Source organism: Dermacentor variabilis, chromosome 3, assembly GCF_050947875.1.
Source record: "Dermacentor variabilis isolate Ectoservices chromosome 3, ASM5094787v1, whole genome shotgun sequence".
NCBI lineage: Eukaryota > Metazoa > Arthropoda > Arachnida > Ixodida > Ixodidae > Dermacentor > Dermacentor variabilis.
The window spans coordinates 89963607-89977907 of record NC_134570.1 but is presented as its reverse complement, the minus strand read 5'-3'; positions in this window follow the sequence as shown (position 1 = coordinate 89977907).

Below are 14301 nucleotides of genomic sequence, written 5' to 3'. Positions count from 1 at the left end.
CCATAACCCTGTCACTGGCATCACACTGAAGAACGAATGGCTTAGAGTAGTCGGGCGCGTTCAACACGGGCTGACTCGTTAATGCTTTCTTCAGCATACTAAAAGCCTTTTCTTTTGCGTCATCCCACTTTACCATTTGTGGTTCTGTTTTTCTGAGAGCATCCGTTAAAGGACTCGCAATATCGGAATACCGCGGGACATATCTTTGATAATAACCCGCCAAGCCAAGGAACGATCCGGAAGGAATCCGTGCCAAGGAAGTCCCGCTAGGTGTGTGGTTGCGGCAAGTTGTCTATTGCGGTCAGTTTAACCTCGGAACGCCGACGATGACCTTGCCCTATTACACGACCTAGATAAGCTACCTACACGGGCCCTATTTGGCATTTGGGAGCCTTAACAGTTAAGTTGGCCTCTCGTAGACGACACAACACGGTTCTCAGGCGTTGCATATGGTCCGCTTATGATGAAGAAAAGGTTGCTATGTCATCGAGATACGGAAATGCAAAGTCCTCCATTCCTCGCAGCTCCTAGTCCATAGGCTAGAGAAGCAATATGGCGCATTCTTCAATCCAAAGCTCAAGACTTTCAGACGAAAGGTTCCCATCGGGGAAATAAACGCCGCAAGCCTGCTTGCCCTCTCGGTCAACGGAACCTGACCCTCTGACTAAATCGATCGTAGAGATGAAATTAGCACTACTCACTTTCTCAAGCCTGTCCTCAATATGCGGTATTGGATAAGTCTGGTGTTTCGTGATTAAATTGAGCCTGCAGTATTCGATACATGGTCGCAGCTCCTTTCCTGGGACCTCAACTAAGATAAGACGCGAGGTATAATCAATCTCTCCTGGCTCGATTACACCTAGCTCTAACATCTTGTGTTTATTTCGGCGGTCATGACTTCCCTTTGACGAGGCGAAACGCGATACGCTTTCGAACGAACTGGGCCCGACGAGGTTAACTCGATGTCGTGAACTATCGCAGTGGTCCTGCCCGGTGTGTCTGAAAATACGTCTTTAAATTCAAAGACGAGTTCCCTCACTTCGGCCCTTTGATTGGGATTCAACTCCGCCTTTTCTACTAACTTATTAATGGTCTCGTGAATGTCTTTTACCTCCGTCACTGCTGTTAACTCTGGAAAGTCAACAGGCATCTCCTCAGGATGGTTATTCAACGAGGGTTTCAGGATCATTTCCTTTTCCCCAACTTCAAAGCGTCGCGTGCGAGCCGTTCTGTCATAGTAATGCTCAGCATGCTTTGTGCCTTACGCCTTTCCTGCTTAGCGATCATTGTGGCAGGTCTTACGTTCAATAACTTTCTGCATTTTGCATCGCGAGACAATTCAGGCTCCGCTGCTTTCCTGACCTTTTCCGTACCTGGTGCACTTTCCGCATTATTCCCTATAGGGCTGTCCTGTTTGGTGCTGGTTGACGAATCCTCCGTCAAACCTGTTTCCTTCACCACTGGACATTCATACACTGCCTTGGCCGCGAGCTCCCTTGCCTTGGGACGAGTTAGGGCTTGCACTATCCCTTCAGTAAACCTCATTCCCCTGCGTCGTAGGAGATCCTCATATTTGTTAGAAAGCAAATGTGGATACTGAGGCGGGAGATGTGCCGAGACGGCGGCTTCAGTGTCCAGTACTCCAAAAGGGCCTTTGATACGAATCATGGCAACAGGGAGACAAACACTGGAGGTTTCCACGGCTTGCCTTATCCAAGCACATTCTCCCGTGAACTGGCCTTTCTCTACGTACGACGGACGCACCACGTCCATTGTAGTATCCGAGTCGCAAAGCACTCTACACGGTTTGCCGTTTACCACGAGGTCTGAAATGGCTTCTAGCAAGTTCAGATTTTCTACGTTGCTAATTAGTGACATCAATACAAGTTTGGGATTTCTGCACCCCACGGAAATATGCCTCGTTTGCTGGCAGGTGTATCAAACTACTGGTTTCTTTGCCTCGAAAGCTTTTTCCTTCTGCCTTTCTGCACTCCGTTCGGGTGATTCCTTTTCTCCGTCGCTTTCCTCGTGACCAGTTTTCACTGAATCTGACCTTTCTATTGTTTTATACCGACTCAACTTTGACCATCGCTTTGGCTTGTCGAGTCTGTATTTACTCATCTCCTTCTTAGGAGCTTCGTTGCCTTCGTCCGCACGGTGAGTTACGTACTCCTCAGCGAGATCTGCCGCTCTCGTAATAGTGTCTACGCTTGGCCTATCCTGAACCCAATACTTGATGTTTACTGGCAGCCGGCGGTAGAACTGTTGTAAAACAACGCACTGCATTGTTTTTTCGGCGTCGCCGAGTGCACCCTCTTCTCTGAGCCATTCCTTCAAGTTTACCTCCAAGGTGTACGCAAAATCTGAGCATGACTCACTTTAGGTCTTCTTGACTTCCCTGATTTTTCGCCTAAATGCTTCCGCTGACAATCTATACTTTTGAAGCAGGTTCGCTTTGACTTCATCGAAGTCCTCTGCTTCTTCTTTCCCCATTCGGGCGATGATATCAGCTACCTCACGTGACAGCAATTTAAGCAAGCGTTGCGGCCACGTGTTTCTCGCGAATGTTGCCTTCTCACACGTGCGCTCAAACTGTACCAGAAAACGACCTATGTCCCCTCCTACTGCGTAGGGTGCCATCAAGTCTGTCATTCTGCGCCCGCTCTCGCGCTCCTCTGTGCTAGGTCTTTCAGAATTTTGAGCTTTCAAGAGCTCAATCTCTAGGCGCTTCCTTTCGAGGTCGCGCTCTTCTTTGGCCTCACGTGCAGCCCGCTCGCGCTCTGCTTTCTCCTCTTTCTCTAGGCTCTTACGCTCCTCCCCTTTCTCTGTAATGTTCACTAGGCATTCCGTCAGTTCATCGTCGTCTGCCCCGGTCGCTTCGATCGCCTCAGTGATCTCCGGCTTTCTGTTTGATTCGGCAATTTGGAGGCCCAATTCTTTGGCCAAGCTCAACAATTCCGGCTTCTTTAGTGCCTTTAAGTTCATGGCTGCCCTTAGTGCTGCTAACTCTTCACTCTTTAACAACCTTGACGTACTCAAACTTCTGTCAACGGTTCAAGAAATATCCCTGCACTGTAGTTTCCTAAAAATACGTCAAATACTAGTGATATCTCAGCGAAGAAAAGCCGTGAACTCACCATATGCAGTCATGAATCCAGACACCTTCCTTCGGAACGTTGTCGCCAGGGCGAAGCGGCTACGATCTCGTAGTTGTCGTCCAAGTTGAGTCTCCAGGATTCAGTATCCCACACGCTGCCAGTCAGTTTGTTGCGTACTCCAAGGTAGCGTATCGTACTGCTCCCGAGTTGTAGCGACGCCTGCCTATTGCAGCTCGACCGACGTTACTTATTGGGTAGCGTGGCGTTGTCGGCGGGCTGCAGGCATCCAGTAGATCATGGCGACCAAGCAAGGACGAGACGATTTCTAGTGCGAAACTTGCGCGGTTTATTCAAAGGTAGATGAACGAAAATGAGAAGAGCATGAAGTGATCAAAAGTACATTTCGGAGCCCATTAAATAGGCTCTCTACAATCATGGGCGGGATCTTGCTTCCGTCGACGTCCCGCGACCAGCACAGAAAGAGGGCCCCTCCTCTGGTTATACCGAGCCTGCTGAAAGGAGGAAGTCATCACGCCTCCTGGAATTGTAGACGCCTGTCCGTCTCCTGTAGTTCTCCTCTAGGTCCACTTCGAGGAAAGGGCCTCTACACAAACACACACACACACACACACACACACACACACACACACACACACACACACACACACACACACACACACACACACACACGCGCGCGCGCGCGCACGCACGCACGCACACTATGTACACCTACTAGCCAGTTCAGCCGAAAGCTCAAGAGCGTTCGTCGCCTTCGCGTCGGCGCCCGCGTGCATCGACCACACGTAGCAAGCAGTATGCATGTATTAATATACATATTGCTACGGGATAGTATTTCCAATGACGAAGAGCCGAGCAGTAAGAAGACGACGACGACGATTGGAAGCTAGCGCGGGCTGTCACCTCTTGGCCAACTGCGGCGTATTGCCCTGTAAATATTCTTGTAAATAGCTTTTCGTTGGTGTCTTCCTGCGTAACATATCTGGTGGAGGTGGACGTTCCCTGTACCTCGTCACGGAGCTTCGCAGTGGATGGTACGTCGAGCCTTCCTTCATGGCTCCCGGCGACGACAAGCCGACTCCGCCGGCTCCGACACCTGCTGCCACTTCGACGACCTACATCACCCTCTCCACTCCCCGTGATCCTGGCGTATTCTCGGCAAAAGATGGAGAAGACATCGAGGACTGGATCAGCCTGTACGAACACGTCAGCCGCAATCACCGGTGGGACCCTACTATCATGCTTGCCAACGTAGTCTTTTACCTCAGTGGCACACCTCGAGTTTGGTATCGGACGCACTGCCTACTCTCGCCCCCTAGGTGGCCTTTCTCGTTCCTATGCTGCCCGCTCAGATAATGCCGCCACCGATTCTCCTGCGCAGAACCGCCCCTATTCTCGTTCGCCTTCGCCCCAACGACGACAATCTCGCTCCCCCCGCCCCGTCGCTCCTATTCGCCGACTTCCTTCGGACGCCGCTCCCAGCCGGAAAACTAGACGATGCAGGACCTCGAGGTGACGCTGCATTGCTCCCTACGCCGCCAAATCCTCTGCTGAAGTTGCCCACTCATCTGAACCTTCTTGACGTGCAAGTCGACGGTGTTCCTGTATCTGCTCTAATAGACACTGGGGCGCATTTGTCGGTAATGAGCGCTGACCTTCGTAACCGGCTGAGGAAAATAAACACGCCCGCCACGACGCCTGTTGTCCGTGTCGCCGATGGCGGAACAGCCCCTGTAATGGCGGAACAGCCCCCGAAGGAGACGCGGAACAGCCCGCGTCTACTTCGCCGATCGCTCCACTACCGTGCTATTCACAGTCATCGCTCACTGTCCCCACGACATCATCCTCGGCCTAGACTTCCTCTCCGCACATTCTGCTCTCATCGATTGCTCCGCCAGTACTCTCCACCTCGACCTGCCTGTGCTGGATCCCGCTGAACAACACCCTACTCGCCTCAGTTCCGTCGACTTCGTTCGCTTGCCACATTCGGCACTGACTTACGTTGACTTCGTGTCATCCCCACCAGTGCCCGACGGTCACTACATCGCGGCTCCTATGCAAGACGACCTCCTTACACACGGGATCACACTACCTCATACAGTTTTATCTATTACGGCGAATTGCGTCTGCTTGCCAGTGGTCAATTTTGGCTTGACGACAGAAGTGCTGCCACGCGGGATGTCTCTGGCCCAACTTTGCTCTTTGGAGGATCACTCTGTAGCATCGATTTGAGTAGACGAGAATCCAACCGATCCTCCTCTACCATCGCAGTCGGCAACTTGTACCATCGCCAACTTACAGAAAATAATTGCACCCGACATGCCGTCCGAGCACGCTCGTGCGCTCTACCGCGTTCTGATTTCCTACCAAGATATTTTTGACTTTAACGATCGTCCTTTGGCCCAAACAACAGCTGTTAAACATCGCATTAATACCGGCGATGCCCCTCCTATTCATCGCCGCCCGTATCGAGTATCACCGGCTGATCGTCAAGTTATTCACACCGAAGTTCGCAAAATGCTTGCCAAGAACCTTATTGAACCGTAATGTAGTCCATGGGCGTCACCTGTTGTGCTGGTGACGCCCATGTACTACATTGGCGCTTTTGCCTGGATTATCCCCACCTTAACAGGGTTACCAAAAAGGACGTGTATCCCCTACCTCGGATTGATGACGCCCTCGACTGCCTCCACGGTGCTCGCAATTTCTCCTCTATTGACCTTCGCTCCGGCTATTGGCAAATTGCCGTGGACGATCTCGACCGCGAGAAGACTGCCTTTGTAACACCCGACGGTCTTTATCAATTCAAGGTGATGCCATTCGGCCTATGTAACGCTCCTGCCACTTTTGAACGCATGATGGACTCCCTTCTTCACGGTTTCAAGTGGTCCACATGCCTGTGCTACTTGGACGACGTTATAGTATTCTCCCCTACATTCGCTACGCACCTCGAGCGCCTCTCAGCATTCCTGGACGTTTTTCGGCGAGCCGGTCTGCAACTCAACGCATCTAAGTGCCAATTCGGCCGTCGCCAGATTACCATCCTTGGACATCTCGTTGACGCGAACGGAGTGCAACCGGACCGAGGCAAGATCCATGCTGTTACGCACTTCCCGGTTCCGAAGTGTGTCAAGGATGTGCGCAGCTTCATCGGCCTTTGACCGTACTTCGGCCGTTTCATGGGAAATTTCGCGGCCATAGCACGACCACTAACCGAGCTTTTGAAAAAAGACGCCCCTTTCCAGTGCATGGGGCGATAACGAGGCCTCTGCATTCTCGCTCCTAAACGACCTTCTCACAACGCCTCCAGTTCTGGCCCATTTCGATTCTTCTGCGCCTACCGAAGTCCCTACTAATGCTAGCGGTCACGGAATAGGCGCAGTACTGGCACAACACCAGCGTGGCCACGACCGTGTTATCGTTTACGCCAGCAGGCTCCTCTCGCCCGCGGAGCGCGACTATTCCATCACTGAGCGTGAGTGTCTGGCCCTAGTTTGGGCTGTTGCGAAGTTCCGCCCATACTTATACGGCCGACCCTTTTCCGTTATCACAGACCATCACGCGCTTTGTTGGTTATGGTCATTGAAAGACCCTACAGGAAGACTTGGTCGCTGGGCCTTACGCCTCCAAGAATATTCGTTCTCTGTGTCACAGAGTGCATGCCCGCGCCCCTCTCAAGATGGCCGCGATTGCCGCAGCAGCAGCAACGCCGCTTGCACCGCGATGGGGAAGAGAGCTTCCCCTTGTCCCCGAGCTCGACGGACCGGTTGTTGACGTGGGTCGCCTGAGCGCGACGGAGGATGGGGTGGCTCGGCGAGCCATCAGAGCGGCTTGGAGGACGGAGCAGGGTGGTCGTGCACAGGGAGACAGCTGAAGATGTGGTCGGCAGGCTGAAACCTCCAGGCCGAAGTCTTCGCCGTTCGACCGACAGACGGTGCAAGTCCGTCAGGATCTTTGGCAGCAAGGTACTAGCAGCCCGACGCTCTTCAGACCGGGATCTCGGCAAGCACGCCACAGTTAAGCCTCGTGTTCCAGCCCGCTCTCAGAACTTTCCGCCGGACTGTCTTTTTTTTATCGCGTTTAATCTTTCATTTATTCATCCATCGCGTGTTAATTCTTGTATATTCTGTTAGTGTAATGTTTGCTGTGTTTATTGTCGCGTGTATTTTTCATTTGTGTCGCGTATTTTTTTTGTATTTCGCGAGTGTTAATAGTTCCCGCGCAATTCTACACCGGAAAATAAAAAAACCGTGTGTTGAGATAATTGCACAAACAGGCCTGGAGTGCGGCCTGATCCGGTGACCAGAACCGGTAACGCACTCTCTCACCAGAGCAGGATTGGCCACCCTGGTGCAGTACTTGGCCACAACCTCCAAAAACAGACAGCATGTTTACAGGAGGTATTCAGAGGCCTGGAGTGCGAAGAATTGGGGATAAAAGTTGATGGAGAATACCTTAGCAACTTGCGATTCGCTGATGATATTGCCTTGCTTAGTAACTCAGGAGACCAATTGCAATGCATGCTCACTGACCTGGAGAGGCAAAGCAGAAGGGTGGGTCTGAAAATTAATCTGCAGAAAACTAAAGTATTGTTTAACAGTCTCGGAAGAGAACAGCAGTTTACGATAGGTAGCGAAGCACTGGAAGTGGTAAGGGGATACATCTACTTAGGGCAGGTAGTGACCACGGATCCGGATCATGAGACTGAAATAACCAGAAGAATAAGAATGGGCTGGGGTGCGTATGGCAGGCATTCTCAAATCATGAACAGCAGGTTGCCACTATCCCTCAAAAGGAAAGTGTACAACAGCTGTGTGTTACCAGTACTCACATATGGGGCAGAAACCTGGAGGCTTACGAAAAGGGTTCTGCTGAAATTGAGGACGACGCAACGAGCTATGGAAAGAAGAATGATGGGTGTGACGTTAAGGGATAAGAAAAGAGCAGATTGGGTGAGGCAACAAACGCGGGTAAACGACATCTTAGTTGAAATCAAGAAAAAGAAATGGTCATGGGTCGGACATGTAATGAGGAGGGAAGATAACGGATGGTCACTAAGGGTTACGGACTGGATTCCAAGGGAAGGGATGCGTAGCAGGGAGCGGCAGAAAGTTAGGTGGGCGGATGACATTAAGACGTTTGCAGGGACAACATGGCCACAATTAGTACATGACCGGGGTAGTTGGAGAAGTATGGGAGAGGCCTTTGCCCTGCAGTGGGCGTAACTAGGCTGCTGCTGATGATGATGATGAATAGTTCCCACGTGGTGGGCTTAGTGTCGCGCGAGTGGCGTCAGGGCGTGCGTTGTGTGACCCGCACGCCTTCCGCGAGCTAGGACCCGCTACTCGTAGGGGTATGTTCTTGTTCTTTCATTATGTTTTGCGCATGATTTTATTTCATTAAATTAAACGTGTGTGTTGCACGCCGCCTCCCGTCTCATGCCTCCGGTTCACGGTCGATTAGGCGTGGACCTTATCGCTGGTCAGCAGTCGAACCCTCAATAAACGCACGCGGGGTGGGTTTGCTGTCACCCCATCCCCTCTGGTTCGGAGAGTGCGACTGGCTCACCACCAATCCTTGACACTCTGTCACCTACAAATCCGGCCCACTACACAAGGACGCTGACTGCCGGTCTCGCTACCCGGTAGACGAGCCTGACGACACCGACAGCAGTACCGCCGACGGCATTTTCTCTGTGTCTGCCTTCGCAAACATCGCCGATGAGCAGTACCGAGACCTATCGCTGCGAGTACTCATCGAGCGTCTGCGCTCTATACCTACCGACGCATCCGTTCGCCGATATGTCTTCCCGGGCGGCATTCTGTACCGAAGGAACTTCCTCCCTGATGGCCCTGATCTTCTTCTGGTCGTGCCAAAACATCTAAGACAGACTGTCCTTTTTGAGGTGCATGACGCACCCACTGCATGACATCTTGGGGTAACCCGCACGTACGACCGCGTCCGCCGCCGCTTCTATTGGCCTGGTCTCGCTCGCTCCGTCCGACGCTATGTTGCTGCCTGTGAGATATATATATATATATATATATATATATATATATATATATATATATATATATATGTATATATAATCAGCCTGGTTATGACCCCTGCAGGGCAAAGGCCTCTCCCATACTTCTCCAAATACCCCGGTCATGTACTAATTGTGGCCATGTTGTCCCTGCAAACGTATTAATGTCATTCGCCCACCTAACTTTCTGCCGCCCCCTGTTACGCATCCCTTCCCTTGGAATCCAGTCCCTAACCCTTAATGACCAACAGTTATGTTCCCTCCTCATTACATGTCCTGCCCATGCCCCCATTTCTTTTTCTTAATTTCAACTAAGATGTCATTAACTCGCGTTTGTTCCCTCTCCCAATCTGCTCTTTTCTTGCCCCTTAACGTTACACCTATCATTCTTCTTTTTATAGCTCCTTGCGTCGTCCTCAATTTGAGCAGAACCCTTTTCATAAGCCTCCAGGCTTCTGCCCCTACGTGAGTAGTGGTAAGACACAGGTATTATACACGTTTCTCTAGAGGGATAATGGCAACCTGCTGTTCATGGTCGGAGAATGCCTGCCAAACACACCCCAGCATATTCTTATTCATCTGATTATTTCCGTCTCATGAACCGGATCCGCCGTCACTACCTGCCCTAAGTAGATGTATTCCCTTACCACTTCCAGTGCCTCGATACCTATTTTAAATTTCTGTCCTCTTTCGAGACTGTTACACATTATTTTTGTTTTCTGCAGATTAATTTTTAGGCCCACTGTTCTGCTTTGGCTCTCCAGGTCAGTGAGCATGCATTGCAATTGGTCCCCTGAGTTACTGAAAAAGGCAATATCATCAGCGAATCGCAAGTTACTAAGGTATTCTCCATTAACTTTTATCCCCAATTCTGCCCAATCCAGGTCTCTGAATACGTCCTGTAAACACGCTGTGAATAGCATTGGAGATATCATATCTCCCTGCCCGACGCCTTTCGTTATTGCGACTTTGTTGCTTTCTTTATGGAGGACTACGGTGGCAGTGGAGCCGCTATAGATATCTTTCAGTATTTTTACATACGGCTCGTCTACACCCTGATTCCGTAATGCCTGCATGACTGCTGAGGTTTCGACAAAATCAAACGCTTTCTCGTAATCAATGAAAGCTATATATAAGGGTTGGTTATATTCCGCACATTTCTCTATCACCTGAGTGATAGTGTGAATATGGTCTATTGTTGAGTAGCCTTCACGGAATCCTGCCTGGTCCCTTGCTTGACAGAAGTCTAAGGTGTTCCTGATTCTATTTGCGATTACCTTAGTAAATAGTTTGTAGGCAACTGACAGTAAGCTGGTCGGTCTATAATTTTTCTAGTCTTTGGCGTCCCCTTTCTTATGGATTGGGATTATGTTAGCGTTCTTCCAAGATTCCGGTATGCTCGAGGTCATGAGGCATTGCGTATACAGGGTGGCCAGTTTCTCTAGAACAATCTGTCCACCATCCTTCAACAAATCTGCTGTTACCTGATCCTGCCCAGCTGCCTTCCCTCTTTGCATATCTCCCAAGGATTTCTTTACTTCTTCCGGCATTACCTGTGGGATATCGAATTCCTCTAGACTATTTTCTCTTCCTTTATCGTCGTGGGTGCCACTGGTACTCTATAAATCTCTATAGAACTCCTCAGCCACTTGAACTATCTCATCCATATTAGTAATGATATTGCCGGCTTTGTCTCTTAACGCATACATCTGATTCTTGCCAATTCCTAGTTTCTTCTTTACTGTTTTTAGGCTTCCTCCATTCCTGAGAGCATGTTCAATTCTATCCATATTATACTTCCTTATGTCAGCTGTCTTACGCTTGTTGATTAACTTCGTAAGTTCTGCCAGTTCTATTCTAGCTGTAGGGTTAGAGGCTTTCATACATTGCCGTTTCTTGATCAGATCTTTCGTCTCCTGCGATAGTTTACTGGTATCCTGCCTAACGGAGTTACCACCGACTTCCATTGCGCACTCCTTAATGATGCCCACAAGATTGTCGTTCATTGCTTCAACACTAAGTTAAAGCCGAATACCTGTTCTGCAGCTTGATCTGGAATTCCTCTATTTTCCCTCTTACCGCTAATTCATTGATCGGCTTCTTATGTACCAGTCTCTTCCGTTCCCTCCTCCGGTCTAGGCTAATTCGAGTTCTTACTATCCTGTGGTCACTGCCGCGCAGCTTGCCAAGCACGTCCACATCTTGTATGATGCCAGGGTTAGCGTAGAGTATGAAGTCTATTCCATTTCTAGTCTCGCCGTTCGGGCTCCTCCACGTCCACTTTCGGCTATCCCGCTTGCGGAAGAAGGTATTCATTATCCGCATAGTATTCTGTTCCGCAAACTCTACTAATAACTCTCCCCTGCTATTCCTAGTGCCTATGCTATATTCCCTCACTGCCTTGTCTCCCGCCTGCTTCTTGCCTACCTTCGCTATTAAAGTCGCCCATTAGTATAGTGTATTTTGTTTTCACTCTACCCGTCGCCGATTCCACGTCTCCATAGAAGCTTTCGACTTCCTGGGCATCATGACTGGATGTAGGGGCGTAGAACTGTGCAACCTTCATTTTGTACCTTTTATTAGGTTTCACAACAAGACCTGCCACCCTCTCGTTAATGCTATAGAATTCATGCATGTTACCAGCTATATTCTTATCAATCAGGAATCCGACTCCTAGTTCTCGTCTCTCCGCTAAGCCCCGGTAGCACAGGACGTGCCCGCTTTTTAGCATTGTATATGCTTCTTTTGGCCTCCAAACTTCACTGAGCCCTATTATAGCCCATTTACTGCCCTCTAATTCCTCCAATAGCATTGCTAGAGTCGCCTTACTAGATAACGTTCTAGCGTTAAACGTTGCGTTAAACCGGCCCGACTTAGACCCTCTAATGAGCGGGTCCGAGCCCGCACGGGCCCGCGGATTCAAGCGCAGCCTCGCAAAAAACAGCTGAAATCGGAACCAGCCGGGCCTTAGCTTTCGTGTCGGCTCGGGCCCGTGCAGGGGTCTATTTCTTGCTGTCTGCTCGCGCGCGCGCTTTGAACAACGATTTTAATTATTTGGGCGCGTCACCGCCTTCCTTCCCCGCTTCTTCCAAGCCCTTTCTCCGGGCTACGGGAACGGAGCTCACTAGGGTGCAAAAGCAAAAATAAGAAAAATGTCGCAGATTCCTCGGAATGGCGGACCGTCGATCGTCATAGCATATTAGTGGACAGCTATGTGAAGTAAGGATAATAGATTTATCTGCCATATAAACTTGCAAACGTAGGCCTACAGTAACCGCGGATAGATTTCTGTGGCTTTGAAGGGAAAACTACGGGCCCGTGATTGCTGCATATGTGTTACCACGCGAAGTAGCGCAGCAGCGTTTGACAGTGCTTTCGGTTGCTCGGAACAGAGGCTGAATCGACGCAGCTTCCACGTGCGACGGTTTCGCGTTTCCGCAGACGCAGAAGAGAAAACCAAAAAAGAAGCAAACCCTTACACTGAGTGGGTGTGTTCTGTCTTACCTACCTCTTGCTAATGAGTTGTTTATGTTTTGTCTGCCCAAGCATAAACTAACGTGGATTGAAACGTGGTACTTTTTCCGGAAGCGCTCTCAATGTGCTCGCTTTGCTTCCGTAGCTTTCCCTTCATAGCCACAGAAAGTTGTCCGCAAGTTTGACCATATTAACAAGTATGGTGCCACGCGCGCACGGGTCAACATGAACGCGTCTCACTCGATGGTGCGGAAAACTCGCTGTTAAAGTGTTGCAAAGAGGAACCGCGACAGCAACAGCTAGCGAATTGACCTTCGTACAGCCCCTCGCATCAACGCGAACTACGCCTTGAAAACACAGCTCAGCGCGCACTCTGTACCAGTCGCTGATGGCTTTCAGCATACAGTGACCCGCGGCCTCCTCGGCCGCTCGGAGTAGAACTCCTTCCCCCTGCTACCTCCGCCCGATGTCTTGCGCGCGACGGAAGGTGACGCGCTTCCTCCTTGCTTTCCACAGTTGCATGTACGAAATAGAGCCGCGATCGTCGGCTCACCCTCGCACGCTTTCACTAAGAAGTACATAAAATTCTACATTTTATGCATATATTTTAAATGCGATACACTTTTCAAACAATGGTTTTTGGTGTCGACATTTCGGCCGGAGACAAACCTTGCCAGTTTCCACATGAAGAAAAAGAACAATAAATAAAGAGAACGTGTGCGTGTGAAAGGGAGTGAAAGAGAGTAGAGGTAAGAATTTATGTAGGCCAGTTAAGGCTTTGAGTAGGAAGTATTTATCTTATGGAGTGACATATTGTAGGCTACGAGGGCCACAAGTTCGGCTAAGTGTGCAGACGCAGCACGGAAAGTGCTTTAAAGTAAATACCTGAATAGGATCATTGCACCCTGCGCCGTTTATTGAATATATATGCGCCGCTTACTATATATATATATATATATATATATATATATATATATATATATATATATCTATATACTGTCGGGACTTACACGCACCTTGACTATAGGCCAACTGAAAACGACTAGGCACGGACCTCGTCTTCTCTTCTGCACTGTGCGAGATCTTGGTGTTTCTTTTCGTGCCGCATATAGCATGTATTAGCTGGGGCCATATATATATACATATATATATATATATATATATATATATATATATATATATATATATATATATATATATATATATATATATATATATATATATATTAGCTATATTACGGGAATAAATGCGAAGTCAACAATCAATTGCCAGCACTGCACCTTTTTTGGACCGGCCCGGCCTCATCTGCCGGTAGCTCCGCAGTACGGCTCTGCTGTCAAGGTGGCGGTTGGGCTGCACGCGTTCATGGCGTTCGAGGAGCGGAGTGGGATGATATATATATATTCTAATTTTTCGCAGCCCACGCCAACAAACCCGGTGGCGACTGGCGGCGCATTGAATGTAAGTTACACTTTTTCCTGTCTATGATACCAAACTTTCATTCGCCAGGCCATATTTCTCGCGTTAACAGTGAGATTTCCTCTGAGTTTTATGGAGAGCCAGTTAGAGCAACCATGTCACCGTAGCATTAGCGTAAAACGGGCTCCCCTCGAGAGAGCTATTTACGCGTGCTCAAAATTTGATTGATGTGAACTGATTAGCTTCACTAGCATTCGCTTTCAG